The sequence below is a fragment of the Molothrus aeneus genome, chromosome 1 (genome assembly GCF_037042795.1).
Source record: "Molothrus aeneus isolate 106 chromosome 1, BPBGC_Maene_1.0, whole genome shotgun sequence".
Taxonomy (NCBI): domain Eukaryota; kingdom Metazoa; phylum Chordata; class Aves; order Passeriformes; family Icteridae; genus Molothrus; species Molothrus aeneus.
In genome coordinates, this window is record NC_089646.1 from 75,537,247 (window position 1) to 75,556,265 (window position 19,019).

Sequence of the window (19,019 nt, forward strand, 5' to 3'; positions counted from 1 at the left end):
ACCACTTGGGGAAAAAAAAAGAAAGGCAAGAGAGAAAGGAAAGATTTAAGTACAGTTTTATGAAAGATTTAGATATACTGTTACAGGATGCAGTCAATCCCATTTCCAGTGTTAGCACCAGCACTCCTTGGTCTGACTGCAAGTTAGCTGTGTAAAATAAACAAAGCTGGAGCTGTTTCTCTTGACCAAAAGCAATTGTATTGTACTACCCCTTGGTAGTACTTGGAACCTCCTTTGCACAAGCAAGGAGATCTGAAAAAAATTAGATCAGTGAGCTTCAGGAAAGCTGGGAGCCTCTGTATACAGCAGCAATGATGATTGGTATGTCAAACTGCACTTCTTTGGCGTTGCTTTGAAAAATGTGGAATCTGCCTGAAACAGGTTGTTGCAGAGCTTTTTTTTTTTTTCCTAATCTGGAGCAAGATCTTTCTATTACAGACTTATATATGCCCTTGTTAGGGATCAGCACATCCCTGGTTACTGTCAAGATGTTTTTAAGATTAAAACTGGATGGCTTGACCTCAGGATGCTTGTCTTCTGTTTTCGAAATGCATAGACATTGCCTAACCACAGCTGACCTCCTTTCCAGAGACAGATAGAAAGGTGAGGGAAGGGAAAGCATTCTTTGAAAACAAGAAGAACTACTCGACACCTAGGATTCACAACATAATACTACATGAAAACTATATCAATGACTACCTGGAAGGAGTATTCAAGAAGATATTCACAGCAAGGGTCTGGAACAATAACTTCTAACCTATCCCCTTAAATGGGTTGTAGCGTTGCATCAACATCCTGTGGAGAAGTATAGAAACAGTCCAGAGAAATTACTTCAGGATTTTTGCATTTAAAATAGCTTATATGCAACTACAGGGGGAAAATGTCCAGTTATTTTACAGGGGGTTGTTTTTCTTTAGCAGAATTGGGCTGTCATTAGGATGCTCAAAATTCAACAAGCAGGAAAGAGGTGTCAAAGGAAATGGTATCCTTCAGCATTGTTGTTTTAAAACTTTATAATGCATGCAGTACTGAAAAAGTAAACTATTACATATTGGCAAGTAGTACTGCAGTTTTTTACTGTATATCCTGTTTAAAACATGTTGGCAGTTTCCTAGTCAGACTTGGCAGTAAGATATTCCACACTTATGTGAAGCCTTCATTTTACCAAAGTAGAACATAATGATTTAAGAAGTTATGGCATTAAATATCACTGATTGTGACATCACTTTAATAATTCTCTTTATGTCATGGTAGGAAATGTGTTAACTTTATTAATACCTTATCTTGCATATCCATCTTTATAAGCTGACATTTTGTGCAAAGTAATTCATTAAAATACCCCATTTTCATTTTTTTTCCTTTCTGGGTGTATTAGGTATAAAGTTTAAAATCATACTTGTAACAGTGGAGGTTGGCTCAATGAGAACTGCCTTTAAAATTCTGTTCATTTGTGACTTAATAGTATAATGGTTTTTTTCAGGTAACTCTATTTCTTCTTCCAGCAGTCAGTAGATGAGGATAAATAGGCTGAAACCCCAACAGAATAAATTATCTTCAAATGAAATAATCATGTGTCAGAAGAATGAAGGGTAATGTCTTGATTTATAATGTGAATTCTTTCTGTTGGAGAGTGTGAGGTAACTGATATATATATATTGGATAGGCCAAGCTGTCTTTGATTTTTAGTGGTGTCATGGCTAACCCCAGCCAGCAACCAAGTACCATGCAGGTTCTCACTCAGCGGGATGGGCTAGAGAATAGGAAGAGCAAATGAAAACTCATGGTTTGAAATAAAGTCAGTTTAATAGGGAAAGTAATAGCCACATGCCCACAATAAAAGCAAACCAAGGAATTAATTCATCACTTCCAAAAGCAGGCAAGTGTTCACTCACCTCAAGGAGATGGCTAACTCTCTCTCCAGGAGAGCAGGGCTCCATCACATGTAGCAGTGGTGAGTTGTGAAGACAAATGTCCTCACATCAAACATCTCCCTCCCCATTTCCCTCTTCTCCTCCCAGCTTTATAAACTGGGCATGATGTACTACTGTATGGAATATCTCTTTGGTGCCGTCTGTCCCAGTTGAGTCCCCTTCCAACTCCTTCTGCACCCCAGACCCCTTGCCAGCAGGGCAGTACTAGAAGAAGTAAAGGCCTTGACATTGTGGAAGCCCTGCTCAGCAATAAAAAAATATTCCTTTCTTATCAACACTGTTTCCAGCACTGACCCCAGACACAGCCCTGTACTAGCTATGGTGAAGACAATTAATGCTACCCCAGCCAAAACAAGGACAAATTGATAGCTTTAGGTTCACTCAGACTTATTCTCTAGTGTGTGTGATGGTGTTTTTGCCTAGAAATGCATTATCTGACAACCCCATGTGGAACAGGTCATATACATGATATTGACTATTTTATCATCAATTTGAAATAACTGAGAAGCCATTCGTTCTTCATTTTTTGAGTAATGAAGCATATTTAGGATATTGCTTCAATAAGATAAAACTTAGAAGTGCCTATTTCTTTCATTACAATTTTATTCCTTTTTGTTAAGGAATAAAAGAGAACCCAGAATAGTATTTGATCACATCACACCTGTTAAAATGCATTGACTCTCTTTCAGAAATTTGTTCTTCATAGGATATGGAGAGGGTGGGGAACGGATGGGGAGTTGGAGGCACTTTCATGTAGGATAGTGCTTGACTGACATTTAATATAATACCTGATCCCAGTTTAAGCCTTCAGATTTATCATGCGCTGTGCTGCTACACCTGAAACAGTTTCTGGTTCTATTAAGAGCACAGATCCTGTGCAGTTTCTCTGGGAGCAGCAGGGAAATGGTGAATATATCTTGCTGGTTACAACAGCTCTTACAAGAGGAAAAATGTATCTCATCTTTGAAGCTTATAACAGTAAGATGTTTTTGCATGCTAGTCTTGTCAGTTTTTCCCCCTGCAGAAGGAAATGAGTTTGGAGAAAATCATCCTTGCGGTGGAGACCGAAACAAGTATGTCTAAGGGGTAAAGAAGTGAAGTGAAAAGAAAGCGTGACAGAAGAATATCTCTTAAGTTGAAACATCTTGGCCTCCCCTCATATTACAATATTGCATTGTAACTGCAAGTGCTACAAGCATGACAAGTGATGCCATCCAAAATGTTACAGTAAAAACTTGCTCTGCAGTTGAAGGACCTCTAGAGTTGTGTGTTCTTAAACAATGAAAGTTATTCATAGCAAGTAAAAACTTCACAAAATTGATTCAGTCATTCTTTCTTTCTGTTTTATTCTTTGAAGACTTCTCCCATGATAAATTAATCTATGTACATTATTTCTTCTTTGCAACAGAGTTGCTGTGTTCTATGCTTTACCTGTCACATCTTTTTTGCAGTATTAGAACTTACTTTGGAAAAAAGCATTTTGCTTTCCTATATTCTGTATAACCTAGTGGGATTAAAATTCTTACTGGTATTACTGCATGCTTATAAGGTAGTAGGTGGAGGGGGCATGTGGAGAAAAAGTGAACTGCTTGTTACCAGAGGCCGGAGAGAATGCAGGAAGCCTGTTTTTGAGAAGGCTTTACTAATTCTTACTACAGTTACCAGCTCATATGCTTGATTGTGAACTCAGCAGCAGGAGGAGGGGGCTGCAAAGACAGGAATAGGCTTTGTGAAGCAGCAGACCTTGCTAGAATGGCTGGTTGCTCTCCCATTAGATGTAGGTAAAGGAGATGGTCTGCAGGCTTAACAGTCTTCCTTTTTTTTTTTTAATTAAAAAAAAAAAGAAAAAAATCTAAATATACCGCAATCTGTGAATTGCAAGATTTTTTACATATGTTAGTCCATTTTCTATTCAAACCACCATTGTGAAACAAAAAACTCCTGTGTACAAGTGGGTTTACATGTTAAATTGCAAGGCCTGTAGGAATTGAATTCTCAACAGTACTGACATCATTGCCTAGCACAGAATTGTTCTTAGCCAGATTAATCTCTCTTTTAATGTCTACCGGGGAGTTATTTTGGTCCTTAAAGTGAGTGACACTCTTCCTTAGGACAGAATTTCAGTTAAGTATGCACATACAGGAATATGTTCTGTTCTACTACAGAATTAATTAGGCTGGAAAATACCTCTGGGATCAAGTCCAGCCTATGACCAAACACCACCTTGTCAACTGAATCAATGCATGAAGTGCCACATCCAGTCTTTCCTTAAACGCTTCCAGGGATGGTGACTCCACCACCCCCCTGGGCAGCCCATTCCAATGCCCAATCACCACTTCCATGAAGAATTTCTTCCTAATATCCAACCTGAACCATCCCTGGTGCAGATTAAGACTGTGTCCTCTTGTCCTGTCACTGGTTACTTGGGAGAAGAGACCAACCCCCACCTGGCTACACCTTCCTTTCAGGCATTTGCAGAGCAAAACAACTCCAGCTCCCTCAGCTGCCCCAAGCCCTTCACCAGTTTTGCTGCCCTTCTCTGGACTTGCCCGAGCACCACAATGTTCTTCCTAAATTAAGGGACCCAAAACTGGACACAGAATTCAACAGGCAGCCTCACTAGTACAGGGGGATGATCACTGCCTTCATCCTGTTGGTCACACTATTTCTGATACAGGCCTGGATGGTCTTGGCCTTCTTGGCCACTGCTGGCTCATGGATCCAGTAAATGTGCAATCTGTCTTCCTGAAATTCTGCAGTTTAAGTAATGACTCAGACCTTTTCCCATTACTTTCACTGAATTATGCTTGGCAGTAAACTAACTTTGTTTCTGATTAGTTTTGTTTGTCTTTCCCATTCTTATCCAGTTAAGTTGATATATGTCAAAGTCCAAAATTCAATGCCAAATAATGTTGTGGTATCAGTCTGATAAGGTGGTGCAATTAGATTTGAACAAATTAACAGGACAATAAAAAATTAAGAGGGAAATAAAATATGCTAGCTCGCACTTGAGACCAGTACTGAAGGCTTTGAGAATCAAAGGCAATGATACACTGACTTTAAGATCATCAACAAAGATGCACTTGGCTGTCTCCTGGAATCAAGTTTTTAAAGTTCTGAAATACTTAACTAACTGGAGAAAGCAGTATTAGCTGAGTAAAATTCATATTATACATTTATAAACTTTATAGATGTTGAGAAACTGCACCGGTGCTTTACTTTGTGGAGTGGGTTTTATCTCTTTAAACTGAATGTGGATGTGAATTTGCAACAACAAAAGGGGAAGAGAAAAAACTGAAGGCATTAAAATATGAAATTCTGTCATTTACTAAAATACCTCAATGATGCCTACTTCTCCTATGATGTGTCTGTCCTGGGCAGCCAAGGACAACTGAGTTGCTTGTCCATTATAGAAATTCCTCCCCTATTCCCATCCATATCATGGTTGAATTTGAATCTGGATTTGATATTTGTGTGTTTCATCTAGTTTAAATGTTACCTTTGAAGGAAGATACTGTTTCTAATTGAATTTGCCTGATGCTCACCAATCTTCCTTTGCTGGCTTTTTGTCTTTATGGTAATAGGGGCCAGTGAGAGGAGAATGTTATTTTGACTTAAACTTAAGAACTGAGGAAAACCTGAAACCTTGAAGAAGAAATCTGCAAATCTGATATAAAAACTATTATTCACTAGTTATGGTGCATCAAACAAAAAAAAGTCTGAGAATGTTTCTTGTGTTACAAAGGGGAAAAGAAAGAAAAAAATAAAGAAAAAAGTATTACTTATAAGAATAGGAACAGGGAAACTTAGGCTGCTACACTTAAACTTTGTGTTTCTTAGTGGGTGATCTCTCTATATTTAGCATATAAAAGTTTTTTGTTCCAATTTGGGTCATGATTCTTTATAGCAAGGACTTTCTTTAAAAAATAAAGACTTAAAAAATAAGTCATAAATTATAGGGAAGCTGTGTTTCTCTCATACTTTTGGCCTTACCATAGATCTGTAGGGAAGCTCTACATAGAGGAGGAATAGTTTAATGAAGGTGGCCAATAAATTGAGAATAATCCAGAGAGGATCAGTATGACAGTGGTCAGCCTTTTCCTAATCTTATTTCCTTGAGTTTCTGCTTGTCATGGGTTCTTTGACTTTATGTAGCTGGTCCAGCCTGGGATCTCATTGTACTTTACTCTTGTGGAAATTCATGAGTCTTACAAAAATTTTTAGTTTTTTGCAACCTTGAACTCCAGAAAAATCTTTCCTGTTATCTTGCAGGGACTGCCTTTTCAAATCCACTTCAGATGTTTCTTTATCAGGTAACCAGACATCTGTTGTAAAACAGTGACAGTGCCACCTCCAGCCATTATGAACACAAGCAGCAGCTGAAAAAAAAATTTGCAGGATGTTCATTGCATTTGGAATGCATTCTGAAAATTTTCAGGTACTCTTCTCATAAGATGATGCCTTTTATACCTCTTGTTATGCCTCTTATTCCAACCACTGAGAGAAACATGCTCTATATAGTGCACTTGCCTTGTTTTTTTACTGTAGCTTTAAGATACTAAAGCTTGACATTTAGTTTCTGATATAAAATTTTTATTGATATCCAATCATAAGATTTAGTCTCTGAAATGAAATTTTTATTGTTATCTATTACTAACAATCCTTGAGCCATTCAATTGAAAACTGACTGTGCAGTGCAGCTTTTGAATGCATCCTGTTCTTGCAGTGGAGTTATATGTTTATCCACAGAAGACTTTTGAGGAATATTTACTACATAATGCATTTACTTACTATTGCAAACAAATTAGTACAGCAGATTTCTGTCACTTGGTTATATAATGCTTGAACAGTGCCCTCATTACCAGCTCGAATGGGGAAACTAAAATATTTGACAATTGACTGTTCTTTCTAATACAAGCATGATAAAATGTCTTGTGACAAGAATAATGCGACTTTAAAGTATTTCAATTGCAATAGAAGCTTACAAAAATGAGTTCTAGCCCATCATTTTGGTTAGAGTGACCAAAACTTCCCTTATTCTCTACATTTAAGTAGCTTTAAGCCTCTTGATTACTCCTGCAAGTTACTACTTACTTCATTAGATATAAGAACTTAGATTTTTGTCTACTTTATATTCATAGTTCAATAAATCTGCTTTGTCTTGAGATGAAGGTAAATTTATGAAATACTTAGCATTATACTGAGAAAAGCTACTCAAGTACACAAACCAGAAATGTTTCTCAAGAACAGAAGAACCAAGTCATTGTTTTGGAATTTTTAGTCTAAGAAAAGCTTGTTACAGTCTCAGAGAGGGAACAAGAAGGAGAGGAAAACAATGTTTATTAAACAGTGAAGGAAATATTTCTGTTCTTATTTTGTGGGAGGAAAATCTTAACTTTTGAATTGAGTAATTTACCTTTCCAGCTGGTAAATTCAAGTATTTTTAGAGCTGTCATGCTCTGTTTAGTACAGAGAGAGAAAATTCAAACAGCATTCTGTTGACCAAATAAGAAAGAAAAAGCTTTGCATTATAGAAGGGAAAGATAGAAGAAGAAAACCTTCCTACACAGGGCTCATCAATTAATTTTGATGCATAGTCATTTCATGTGACTGTTTATTAAACTTGTTTTAAGTAATTTTAGGCAAAGTGAATGAAATAGTTAAAAGAAGAAAAAACAAAAGCTACACTGTAAAGGTGAGCATTAACTGACTTTGAAAGGGAGAAAAGGTAAATACTATTTCATTAATGGGGAAAAGTGATAAGTGGTTACCAAAATAGATTAACAACAGACTGTGGTTACAAACAAAAACCTCAACTACAGTCCTTCTGTAGTTGAGGAAAACTAAAAACACAGACTGTCTTATGCAGGGCAACAAGATTAAGTGAGGATGGTCAGCTTTGTGTGCCACCTACTATCTCCTGGGAACTGCATTATTACAAATGTTCTTGTATTGACTGTAATTCTATCTTATGACAGCATCTTGAACTTGTAATATGGTCAAAACACTAGTATCCAACACTCACTTTTTTCCAGTCTGTGTATTGGCAGTAAACAACTGAATATCTCTCACATGTTATATGAAAGATAAAAGATACGTGGAAATTTAGTCAGATGAATGTCCAGTATGGTGACTTACATGGGGTGCCTGAATGCTGATAGCACAAGTGACACTAACTAGTTTTTTATACCTGTGGCATTCACTTGATGCTCATTCAACACACAGTTAAGCAATGTCAAGGTATTTTCTAGTTAGGTCCTAACTATTCAACAAGACTTAGCAGTGTCAAGATCTTCATGTTGGCTTTCAGGTAAATTACACTTGATAGATTACTTGAAACTATAATCTGAATTATTATAGTATTATTAAAATTAATAGGCTATCTGTGTATTAATAGCATTATTATCAGTAATAATAATATAATTAGTATTATAACAATACTATTGTCTTAATATTATTGTCTAAGATAAACCTAGATTATTAATACTCCCCATTAATTTTAGGTGAGAAATGTTTATTTGTATGTTTCACTACTATTCCTGCTTGTACGTAATGCTTCAGATGAGTTCAGGCATACAAGGAAACCATTCTGAGGTGACAAAAAGCTCAGTTAAAGCTACCCATGTGCATGCCTATATGGTAACATATAGGTTGCAAAATTACCCAAGCTAGCTTAGTTTAGGTTCTGAAAAAAAGCTACTAACTCAAATTTCTTTCAACTGAAATGCATATATTTAACATGAGAGAGATAATTCATTGTATTTGAACTCATATTGCCAAAAAGAGGAAACAAGAAAAATCCTTTCTGAGATAGGTACTTATTTATATAAAATGTCAAAATCTCCAAATACTTTGTAATTTGGAGTAATAAATAAATAAATAAAAGGAGTAAATAATAATGTATTTTACAGCTAGATAGGGCAAAATGGATAAATCTAGAAATATTACTCATGCTAATCAGATCAGGGGAAAATAATATTTTTTTTCCAAATTTAGAAAAAGTTTAAGTTTTACTTTAGAATCTACTTTTCTAACCTTTTGTCTTTTGATTAGTTCAGCTTTATTTTGGACAATTCTTGGTCCCACTAAGGTAACACATTACTTAGAAGCATTACTTTGATACAACTACATGTTATATCCTTGTTAAGCACTGAATATGTTGAAGATACAGAATTTCTGCATGGTTTCAGGTTCAATATCTTTTCCCCTAAATTTGGAATAGGATGATCTTTATTTATATCACAAATAAGTTAGCAGGTACATATCCCACTTACCTTAACGAGTCATGGCTCTATAATGATCAAATGCAGTAAAGACAGTACCTTGAGATTTGAGTCTGAAGGGAAAGCTCTAATTTTAGTGCTAGTGTTCCTCAATTATTGAACTCTTAAGCTCTATTGTTAAAAAAAACCCAAACATTTCTTAGAAGTTTTTTAATCTCTGGATACCTAATTATTCCCCAAGAATACATGTTTGTCCTTGGACAGGTAATTCAAATAATATTTTTTCTTTAGAGAATTGTGTTAATTTGTCAAAAAGTGAAATGGCAAAATGAAAACTAAATGCTTGCACTGCTTCTGAGATTGGATCCATTTAAGAGTATGTTGTAATAAGATCAAGAACACTCTCTCTTAGCAAAAAAAAACCCACAAAAAATCCCCAAACCAACCAACTAAAACTCCGAAAACCCCCACAAAAACTCAAATACCAGATGTTAGCAGCTGAAAGATGAAATTAATGATTCATAAGATCTTAATATTACCAAAGGAGAAAAAAAAGAGATATTTTGATAACTTATAGGTGCCCTTGATCTTACCCAGAACTGAGGTTTGAGAACTGATGCAAATTACAATTCTCTGATGCTTTTATTTCATCAGAGCTTTGCTAGTGGTTGGGGTGACTGGATGCAGAATAAAATCTGATGTCACTGAACTGAGAAAGACTACACACTTGATAATTAAAAATGTTGAAATTGAAGTTACTGGGAAAAAAAAAAAGATGCAAAACTTACGAGGAAATACATTAAAGCAGGAATTTAAAAATTGCATGAGTATAGGAAGTCAAATAAATGTTCAAGTGACAACTATTCTAAAAAGGTCTCAGTAATGGACCTCTAGCTGAGCCATAACCCAGGGATATCCTGCTGTTCTGGGGAAAAAAAGTTAGTACTGTATTCTGGTAAAAGTGAATCTACATTCAGTAAGGCCTTTTGAAATAATCCTGCTGTACAGAATGCTGGGAGGATCTTGGCTTCTGTCCAGTTCTGAGCTTTGCACAATTGGAGAAAGCTCAGAGGGGATAATAAGGGTGAGCATAGGTCAACTAAACATGGCTTACAACAAAAATATGATTCAATAATGTTATTCTGTTAAGATGATACTCTTAAACATGTAAAACACTGTTGCAAAGAAAACTGGAATAATTCTTGTCCATGTCCATGAGAAGATAAGAGATAATTAATTCATGAAATGATAAGAAAGATTAGGGTTAGATATTTTAATTTTTTTTTCAAAATGCGTAAGTAGGTAAGCGCTGAAATAAATTGCCTGGATGTAGCTTCCAACTGTGGAGGAGAAGTAGATAAGCAGGTCACAGAAATTATGTAGATAAAAAAATTAATGTAAGGAAATAGACTTAAATGATAATGCAGCGTGTCTTTAAACCCTGTAATTTTTTGGTAAATGAGGAACAGGTATGTCAGTCCTTTAGCCTTAAATAATAGAAAAGCTTTCAATTATCTTCCTCTCACATTTGTGTCAAGGGTATAGAATCCTGCACCTTTTTTTCTCTCCCTCTGTAGCTGCTTGTAACCTTCTCTGGCTGTTCCTCTCCATCTCCTGTATTCCCTGCCTGTAACAAGGTAGCAGTCAGAATACTTCAGTCTTGCTCATGCTTTTCATCTTGGGATTCAGGCATTAGAAAGGCTATCCCTTCCTATCACAGCAGAGAAATTACCCTTGGATGATCCCCACTGAAGAAGGTAAGGTTGTTGTTTTTTTATTTAGCTTTTTGTTTGCTTTTTCCCAATTATCATTTTATTTTCTCCTTGATCATGAAGTTAGGATGAACATTCATATATGGGAGTCATTCTTTTGGTTCACCCAGCTCTTTTGTTCACACACTATTAAATGTTTCTGTGACATGTTTTAAGGATTTCTGTGGTTTTTAACACCAGGCCAACATCTTTCTTGTCCTGAAACAGTTCTCTGCCAGTAATATTGTCCATCCTATTGATTTGATGAATTCAGCTGGAATGTGCAGAAGACAAGTGAGTTTCTAAAGCAGAAGACCGTATTTGTCAAAAGCTATATAGTTCAGGTGATCTAATTTACCTCCTGCTTTTCAAGAAATCTGATTGTGTTGACCAGACTGAGGTTAAAGCTGCTTTTCAATTGACATAGATGTTGCTGCATTTGCTCTTTTAATCCAGTAGTGGTTTGGACTGTACCATGGAGCTGTATACCAGAAACACACAAAGCTTCATAAGATCTGTAGACCGTTGAACATTCGATATACTTGCAATAAGAAGCAAATGTTACACTTTCTAAGGATCTAAGAGCTCATATTTAACAAGTTACATGATCTGTTGCCTTTATGTAACAAAGAGTCCAATTCTGTCACTGAAATATACCGAGTCATGTCTTATGTGCAAATATTTCTGCTGACTTTCTCATAATTCCTTTTGTTTGTAAAAATCACAGAAACTGAGATTCTCTTATGTCCTCTTGTCTTCCTCTACTTTTACAAAACTTGATTCAGTTTGGCCCCTTCAACCCATTAACTACTGCATGAATAATGAACAAAATACCTACTTACTGTGAAATGAGGTTTTCAAAAGGATGTTTACTTTCTAGGAGACTTGGGGTACATACCAGTATTTTTAGTCCTGAAATGAAGATATTCATGAGTGATCATCATGATTATGGAGGATCTATGCTCATATATTAAAGTATGTGAATGCTAGGACACTGGATTCCAGACTCTCTCTTAGTTCTCAAAAATATTTTCCCTCTAAATCTAACTTACATGCAGCTAAGTCCAAAAAATTGATTGTAAATTTTAATTTTTATCCTAATGATTTTATCCCAGTATTTTTTTTATTTAGTTAGAAAGTGGAGTTGTTGGGGTTTCGATTAGCTGGGAAGGCATTAGACTTACATTCCCTGCTTTTTTATTTCTTGGAGAACACTACCACCAGTTCTTGATTTTATATTGCCACTCATACATCCTTATTTGCAAGAGTAACATTTATATTCCAGGCAGTGTGTGGGATGTGCCGCTATTTGTAAACCAGTCTAATTAACTTATTCTCCAGCTTAAGTATCATATTAAGTAAACAAAACCTAATTATCATCTCGTTGTAACAGAATTAATTTCACTCATTTCATTGACTCCTCATCACTCCTTCATTGCTCTGAAGGAAGAGCACTTGGTTTTCTTTCAGAATACAAAGATATTCCAGTAAAAATCAATCTCCTGAATTTTTTTTAATAAAATATGATTAAACACCTTGGTAAATGCATAATTCTATGAAAAAGACAGCCTATAAGCATTTTATTGCTTCTAACTTCAGCAACTTTCCTCCCAAGAGATGTGCAACTTATTTACATTTAAGCAAAACATGTGTCATAAATATTGAGATATAATTGTGAGCTTTAATAGTTAGGTTATTTGTACTGTGATTAATAACAGAGATCTCAATGCTATTTTAGATGGCCTCTAAGAGATGCTTTTCTGTGTGGAAATTACAACATACTTGCACACACCTTGCTTCAAAGACAGGTGTACTGGCTTTGCTTTAGAGACAGTATTTCCTGTCTTTCCATTATGATTTTGCAGGTGGCCAAAAAGTAAAATCCATTAGTAATTTTGTACCGTAAGAAATAGTCCTTTCTAGAATGTGAGCATAGGAAGAGTATATGGACTGAAATACAGACTTAATAGTGTTAGTGAAAGGGATCCATATCTCTCCCTGAAAGAATTTTTAAAATATTCTTAGATTTTCCCTTTATTCCTGGTCTGCAAACTGGAACACTAAGGCAGTTAAAAGCGACTTTCCATTTAGTAAGGAAGCATTGGTACGCTGTTTCCTGAATGGCCTTACTAGTAACTTGTACTGTAGACAATGAACTGTGACAAGAAAAATATTTCTGAATCTTGTGGTCCTTGTAAGCACTAACATCTGCAGTTCTGAAGGATGCTGTAGAGAGCTACTAGTGTGGATCTTTCAGTTGCCAGTCTTGCATACTGTTGCAAAGCATTGAGAAATCATAGTTTTCAGAAAGTTATTCTGTTTATGGAACTGTTTTGTTGGGTTTTTTTTTTTTTTTGGACAACATCTCTAAGAGCATCAACTTCAACTGTTAACCCAGAACTAAGTCCACTATTGAACTGTGTCCCTAAGTGCCACATCTATGTGCCTTTAAAATGCCTCCGGGAATGGTGACTCAACCACTTCTGGGGACAGCCTGTTCCCATTGTGAACAACACTTTCTATGAAGACATTTTTTTGTAATATCTAATCTAAACCTTCCCTGGCATAAATTGAGGCTGTTTACTCTTGTCCTGTTTCTTGCAGCTTGGGAGAAGAGGCCAACACCCACCAAGCCACAACCTCCTTTCAGGTAGTTGGAGAGAGAGAGAGAAGGTTCCCTTTTAAAAAATGTCAAAAGCTTCACTTTATATATGAGATTTGTGAAATGAAATAGTACAATATTGCAGATAAATTTTGGTTGTTTTACTGAAATTCCTACTCTCTTGGGACTAATTGCTCATCCAAAAAAGAGGGAATTAATATTGCACAATTTATTTACCTGGACCAGCAAAGGAACAAAATAATCTTATTTATATTCCTATTTCACTGAAAGTGTCTCAGTCTTCCCTCTCCCTCCCTAAATCCCTTTCTTGAATTATGCAAGTGCTTGAATGCAATCATGTCTGACAACTGGATATTTTATATAGGGGCGTGTATGAAGCATAACCATTTGTCCATTTCAAACTTTCCAGTTTTTTTATTTGCTGTTGCTTTTTTCTTACAACCAGGATATGTATACCTGCCTTCTTATTCTGTATATAACACTCAAATCATGTCCCTGCAATCTAATTGGCAACTTTTGCATCTCATTCTTTGACTGTGGTTAAGGTTATCAGAATAATTTACATGTGGGGAAAGGTTTTCTTTGTTTTGTTTCAGTAGGATTTATTTTGTGTTTTCCTCCCCTTTGCTCTCCTCCCTTCCCTTCCCATCTTCTGCCTCTAACAGGCTTTAAGTTGTACTCTAAATATGCCTATATGGGTAAAAATCAGTTTGTGAAATTTCAGAAGTGTGTGATCAGAATAGTCACACTGTGAAAAGACTTGTAATTAAGGAAGAAAAGTTTAGGAGGAAAGAAGAATCATGTTCATTGTGAACTGGATGATTGAAACACAAGAGTAAAGTATACATATTCATACAAAGCAATCAGTGACTGGCAGGGTAGGCATTTAAACCAAGATCTTCAGAGAATTGGAAGTCTCTCTCCTTTTACTATTACAAATCATTAAACTGCACACAAAAATTCAAATGCAAATTATATCATTTTTTCTAAACTGACAAATACAAATTCCTTATTACTCATGAGTGATTTGATGGATGGTGAAGAGTTTGTTTTCTAACTATCCAGACATTAAAAGCAATTTTGGAAAAGAAAAACTATAATAATAGCACACTTTGTTAAGCAGGTGTTTCCTTGAAAATGTTAAAAATGCAAAGAAGTAACAATTGCAGGTGAGAAATTATGGCTTGTTAGCACTGGCTAGGTAAGAAATGCCAAGTATACCTATGCAGAAACCTGAGCTATGTGTCTGAGATCCTTTACTAAGCACTTAGTAAGAAGCTCTGGTCTCTACAAATAAAACCAGTGGTGACAGTAACCCTTCTTAGACAAAAGCTGCTCCCTTGCTCTATACTTACAAAGTTATTTATTGTGTATCTGACTTGCAACATGGACTGAAAAGTAGGAAAGTATAAGTTTGTTTTCAGCCTTTTTGTAATCTATTAGTGACATATTTGAGATCAAGAGGCTTTATAACATCCTTTTTCAACAAATGACTTCTCAACTGAAGCTCATTTTGTAATGAAGTACTAGATACCATAGAATGAGATGTAATGTCGAGTATGAAATTTTCATCTCACTGATTAATTTTTCCTAAAACATTAATTAATTCCTTGAATATGCAGTGTTGTAGCTGTATATTTTGTGCTATCTTGTAAAGGTCTTTTTGTATGATAAAAGCTAGCTAAAATAATTGAGTGTTATGAAATAAAATTCTTCATATTAAGCACTATCAAAGATAAGATCATAAATCAACTGATATAAGTTGATTTTTTATGATACTTCCATGAGACAGCCTCTTGTTCTGTTGGTTTGAAGCAGGAATTAACACCTACTATTTATTAGCAATTTCAAAAAACTCTATTTTAGGACTAAGTAGGGTTTTGCATCAGCAGGTAACATTTTCTGCTAAAAATCCTAGGTGTTTTTTGAAAAAGATTGTGAGCTGGTTTTCAATCATGCATTATTTTTATTAGCCTTTTGATGGAACATCAGAACTTTAAGAAATTACTTCTCAGCAGATAATATTTTCAAATATATTTCAAAAACTTGCTCAGGCTGAACAAGGAATTTTAAGAATGGAAGCATGTAAGTGGTAGTAATAAAGCTTTTGATGCATGCCACTGTTATCTTGAAATAAAGCCAATGTATAAACACTATTATACATAACACTACCGTAACAAATAAATTTACTGGTTTTTAGTTCAACTGTCTACTTGAAATTTACTCCCTGTGGCAAAATTAATGGTCCATGTTGTTTACTAGAAGAAAATGGTGTAGTGATATTCTTCATGTAAAACAGAAGCTGAGGATCAGTAATCCCAAATTCAATTGCACACTGCCTAGTTTTTACTGGTAATGATCTAGTAATAATTTCTAAAGTTGCTTGTACAGTTTTTAATGCTTCAGTTGAAGGAGAGTATACTTTCCAGTTCTACATGCACTCTCTCCTAATCAATATAAGCAACTATCAAAAGGAACAGGGTTTTACCCTTCTTTAAAGTAAGGATTTGCTATTTTAATCAAAGAGGGAAATTGCCAGTACTAGAAAAACTTTTTTTGTACCTAAAGCACTCTGTCTTTAATTAAGAGGCAACCAGACTGTTGCAGGAGGAATGAAAAATTGGTTTAGCATGAAGGAATTAGGAGCCCTTGGTAGAGGAATTAAAGAGAAAGCTCAGCTCTAGAAATAACACCACTGTTAATGCCACCACTGTCCAGGAGATCTGAGAAAAGAGCTCCTTTGCAAAAACCCCCTGAGAATACCTTGAAGGTGTCTAAAAATGGCCTAATGATTGGTTCATTGCCTTCTATAGTTTCCTAAATAAGTATCATCTGTAGCATAATGGAAGTTTAAAGCACATAGTACTATTTCTGATTATACAGAGAGTATAGGGAAAGTAGTGAGGATTTTTATAGCATGTTAGTGTGAGCATGCTATACTAAGGCTCTTATTTGTCTATAATGTTTAAATTGGTTCTGGTTTCATGTTTAGAAAAAGCTTTTATTTGCATTCCTCTTACTTTAGATGAACCTGAATGTTTTTAAAGTTTTTTTTGAAAAAAAACAAGACATTGATAATATAAGGGTCCTGAATTTATATCTTCAAACACTTTTCAAAGTGTGGTCTGGCTTAAAAGGACTTGAGGGGCAAACTTAATTGACTTCTAGTAACACTGAAGGCTTTTTGGTATGCAGTGAAATACTGGGCTGTGTACTTGAACCTCCAAGTCACAAGAGGAATATTATGCTCATAAAAGATAATTGATTATAAAATTAAAAAGAAAAAAGCTAATTTACTCGTCATTCATCTAAATATATTTATTTTTTCATGAAGTATATGAATATGAGATTTGAAGAGTAGACTATATCTTCAAGTACAAATCCTATGTTATTTTTTTTTCCTAAGTGGACCATATTTCTTTTTCCTGACAATCATCTTTCTTTTGTCCTGGTGAAGTCTGATATAATCGTATTCAAAATGCATAAAAACAGAAGAACTGCATCTCTGAATTGAACTTGGGGTTCATTTGCTGATTACTGCCTTCAGTAATGCTCAACTAAGGACAAAAAGGCTTGTAATTGCAATTAGATAGGACATGGTGAATGAAGCCTGAATCATCAGATATAGCAGCTCTTCTAATCTGTTTTGAATTATTAAGAGTACTTTGTCCTTTTTCAGTATTTACTCACTTTTTTGAAGTTCTGTGGCAATCATGGCTTTATTCTGCCATCATGTGACAATGTGCAAAAAGGTGGTCATACAAGACGGTCATACATAGTGCAGGAGGAAATAGAAGAATGCAGTCAATTATCCTATATTTACCAGCCCTTATGCTCAGAGGATACAGTTGTTCTTGTTCTACCAGAACTTGAATTTCTACCAGAAGTTCTTGTTCTTTTACCATTGATACACTACTGGTGCAACCATTTGACTCTCTTAATTTTCCCCTTGCACAACCTCATGGCATCCTTACATGACCTACTGACATCCCTATAGTCCCTTCTCCCTGAGGTGAAGTCAGTGTTCAACCAGAGGAGTGAGGATAGGTAATCTTCCTTATCATACATCCTAATCTCCCATGAGGCCTGTCCCAGGGAAGGCAGATCCAGACAGACAGATCTTTCTTGGATTCCTCCACCTACTCACCAGAGCTCTGTCACTAAGAAGAGAAGCTTCTCTACCTGAAAGACTCTTTGTTCTTCCCTCTAGAAAGAAGAATCGGAGGGAAAGGTTCTTATTTTTTCAGTTAAAGCAGCAGGATTTGAAAAAAAAAAAGTCATAAAGTGGTAAAAGCAGAGCACTTAAACGTTGTAATTTAGAGCCAAATTTAATATAGTTCATGTATCTCTGTTTCTTTTGTTTTCAATTGTCCTCCTCTTTCCATGAGGATAGCATGGGAGACTAGTCAGAAAAATAAATTTCTTGCTTGGCTATGCCTTTACTTAAGAATGGGTTGCATAAATGTCCCCAGTGTTTGTAACTCCTTTGAAAGGGACATGGGAGAGATAACCTCTTTTTTAGGAGCTCCATGGATGTTCTGCATTTGAGAACTTCTAGTTTTGGCCCAGCTTAACTAATGCTTTAATTTCTCACACAGATGTCATGAGGAGGGAACTCAGGACACCTAGCATACTGAGAGTTCAGTTTCGAGCAGGACTTGCAGGAAGTTACAGTTCTGCATATAAAAACAAGTTAGTACTTCTTTATCAGTTAGCCATTTTTCTTTCCTGGAACTCCTAAAATTTTTTGTAGATTATTTAATGCAAGCCATACATTTGTCAGCCATGCAAACTCATATTCCAGGAGTCTCTTGGAGAAGCATATACCTGTGACAGGTTCAGGATTTTTAAATTATATTATTCAGTTATCCTGTGAAAAGCTGATGGAAGACACATAAATGGATACTATCTCTACCCCGTTCTTAAAATTCATGGAAATAGAAAATATGTCCTTATAATATGTCACTTCAATAATTATTGTAGTCCTCAGCATAGTCAGTTGTGGTTGGAAGTTATGATAGGGGGTTCTAAAGAGTTATACACCCAGATTTAATTGGTATAGTTTTTGAGTGCTTGGATACTGGAGGAATGTTTGTAAGTCTGAGATTCAAAGATTTTGACTGCACTAGGATTTTGTAGTCAATATTGAGTGTTTATCTACATTAGAAATTCTGATTTAAATAATCAAACTCTCAGCTACCTGTAAACACTTAAGTAAGCTATGATGATAGAACATAATTTAATCTCATTTTAAGGAAAAAGTTCCCCAGTGTCAGCCTTATCTTTGCTTTTTAACTACTGTAATATTAATAATTTCCATTTTTGAGTAATCAAAAATGACTGGGCTGAATAAATGGCTTTCTTAATTGGCTAATTAAAGAGTTCTTAGTGAACAAAGTTTAAGTATTGAAATTTATAGCTTTTGAGACATGAGAAGCAAATATTTTTATTTTTATTACTATGTTTAGTACTTCATTAAATAGGATCATTA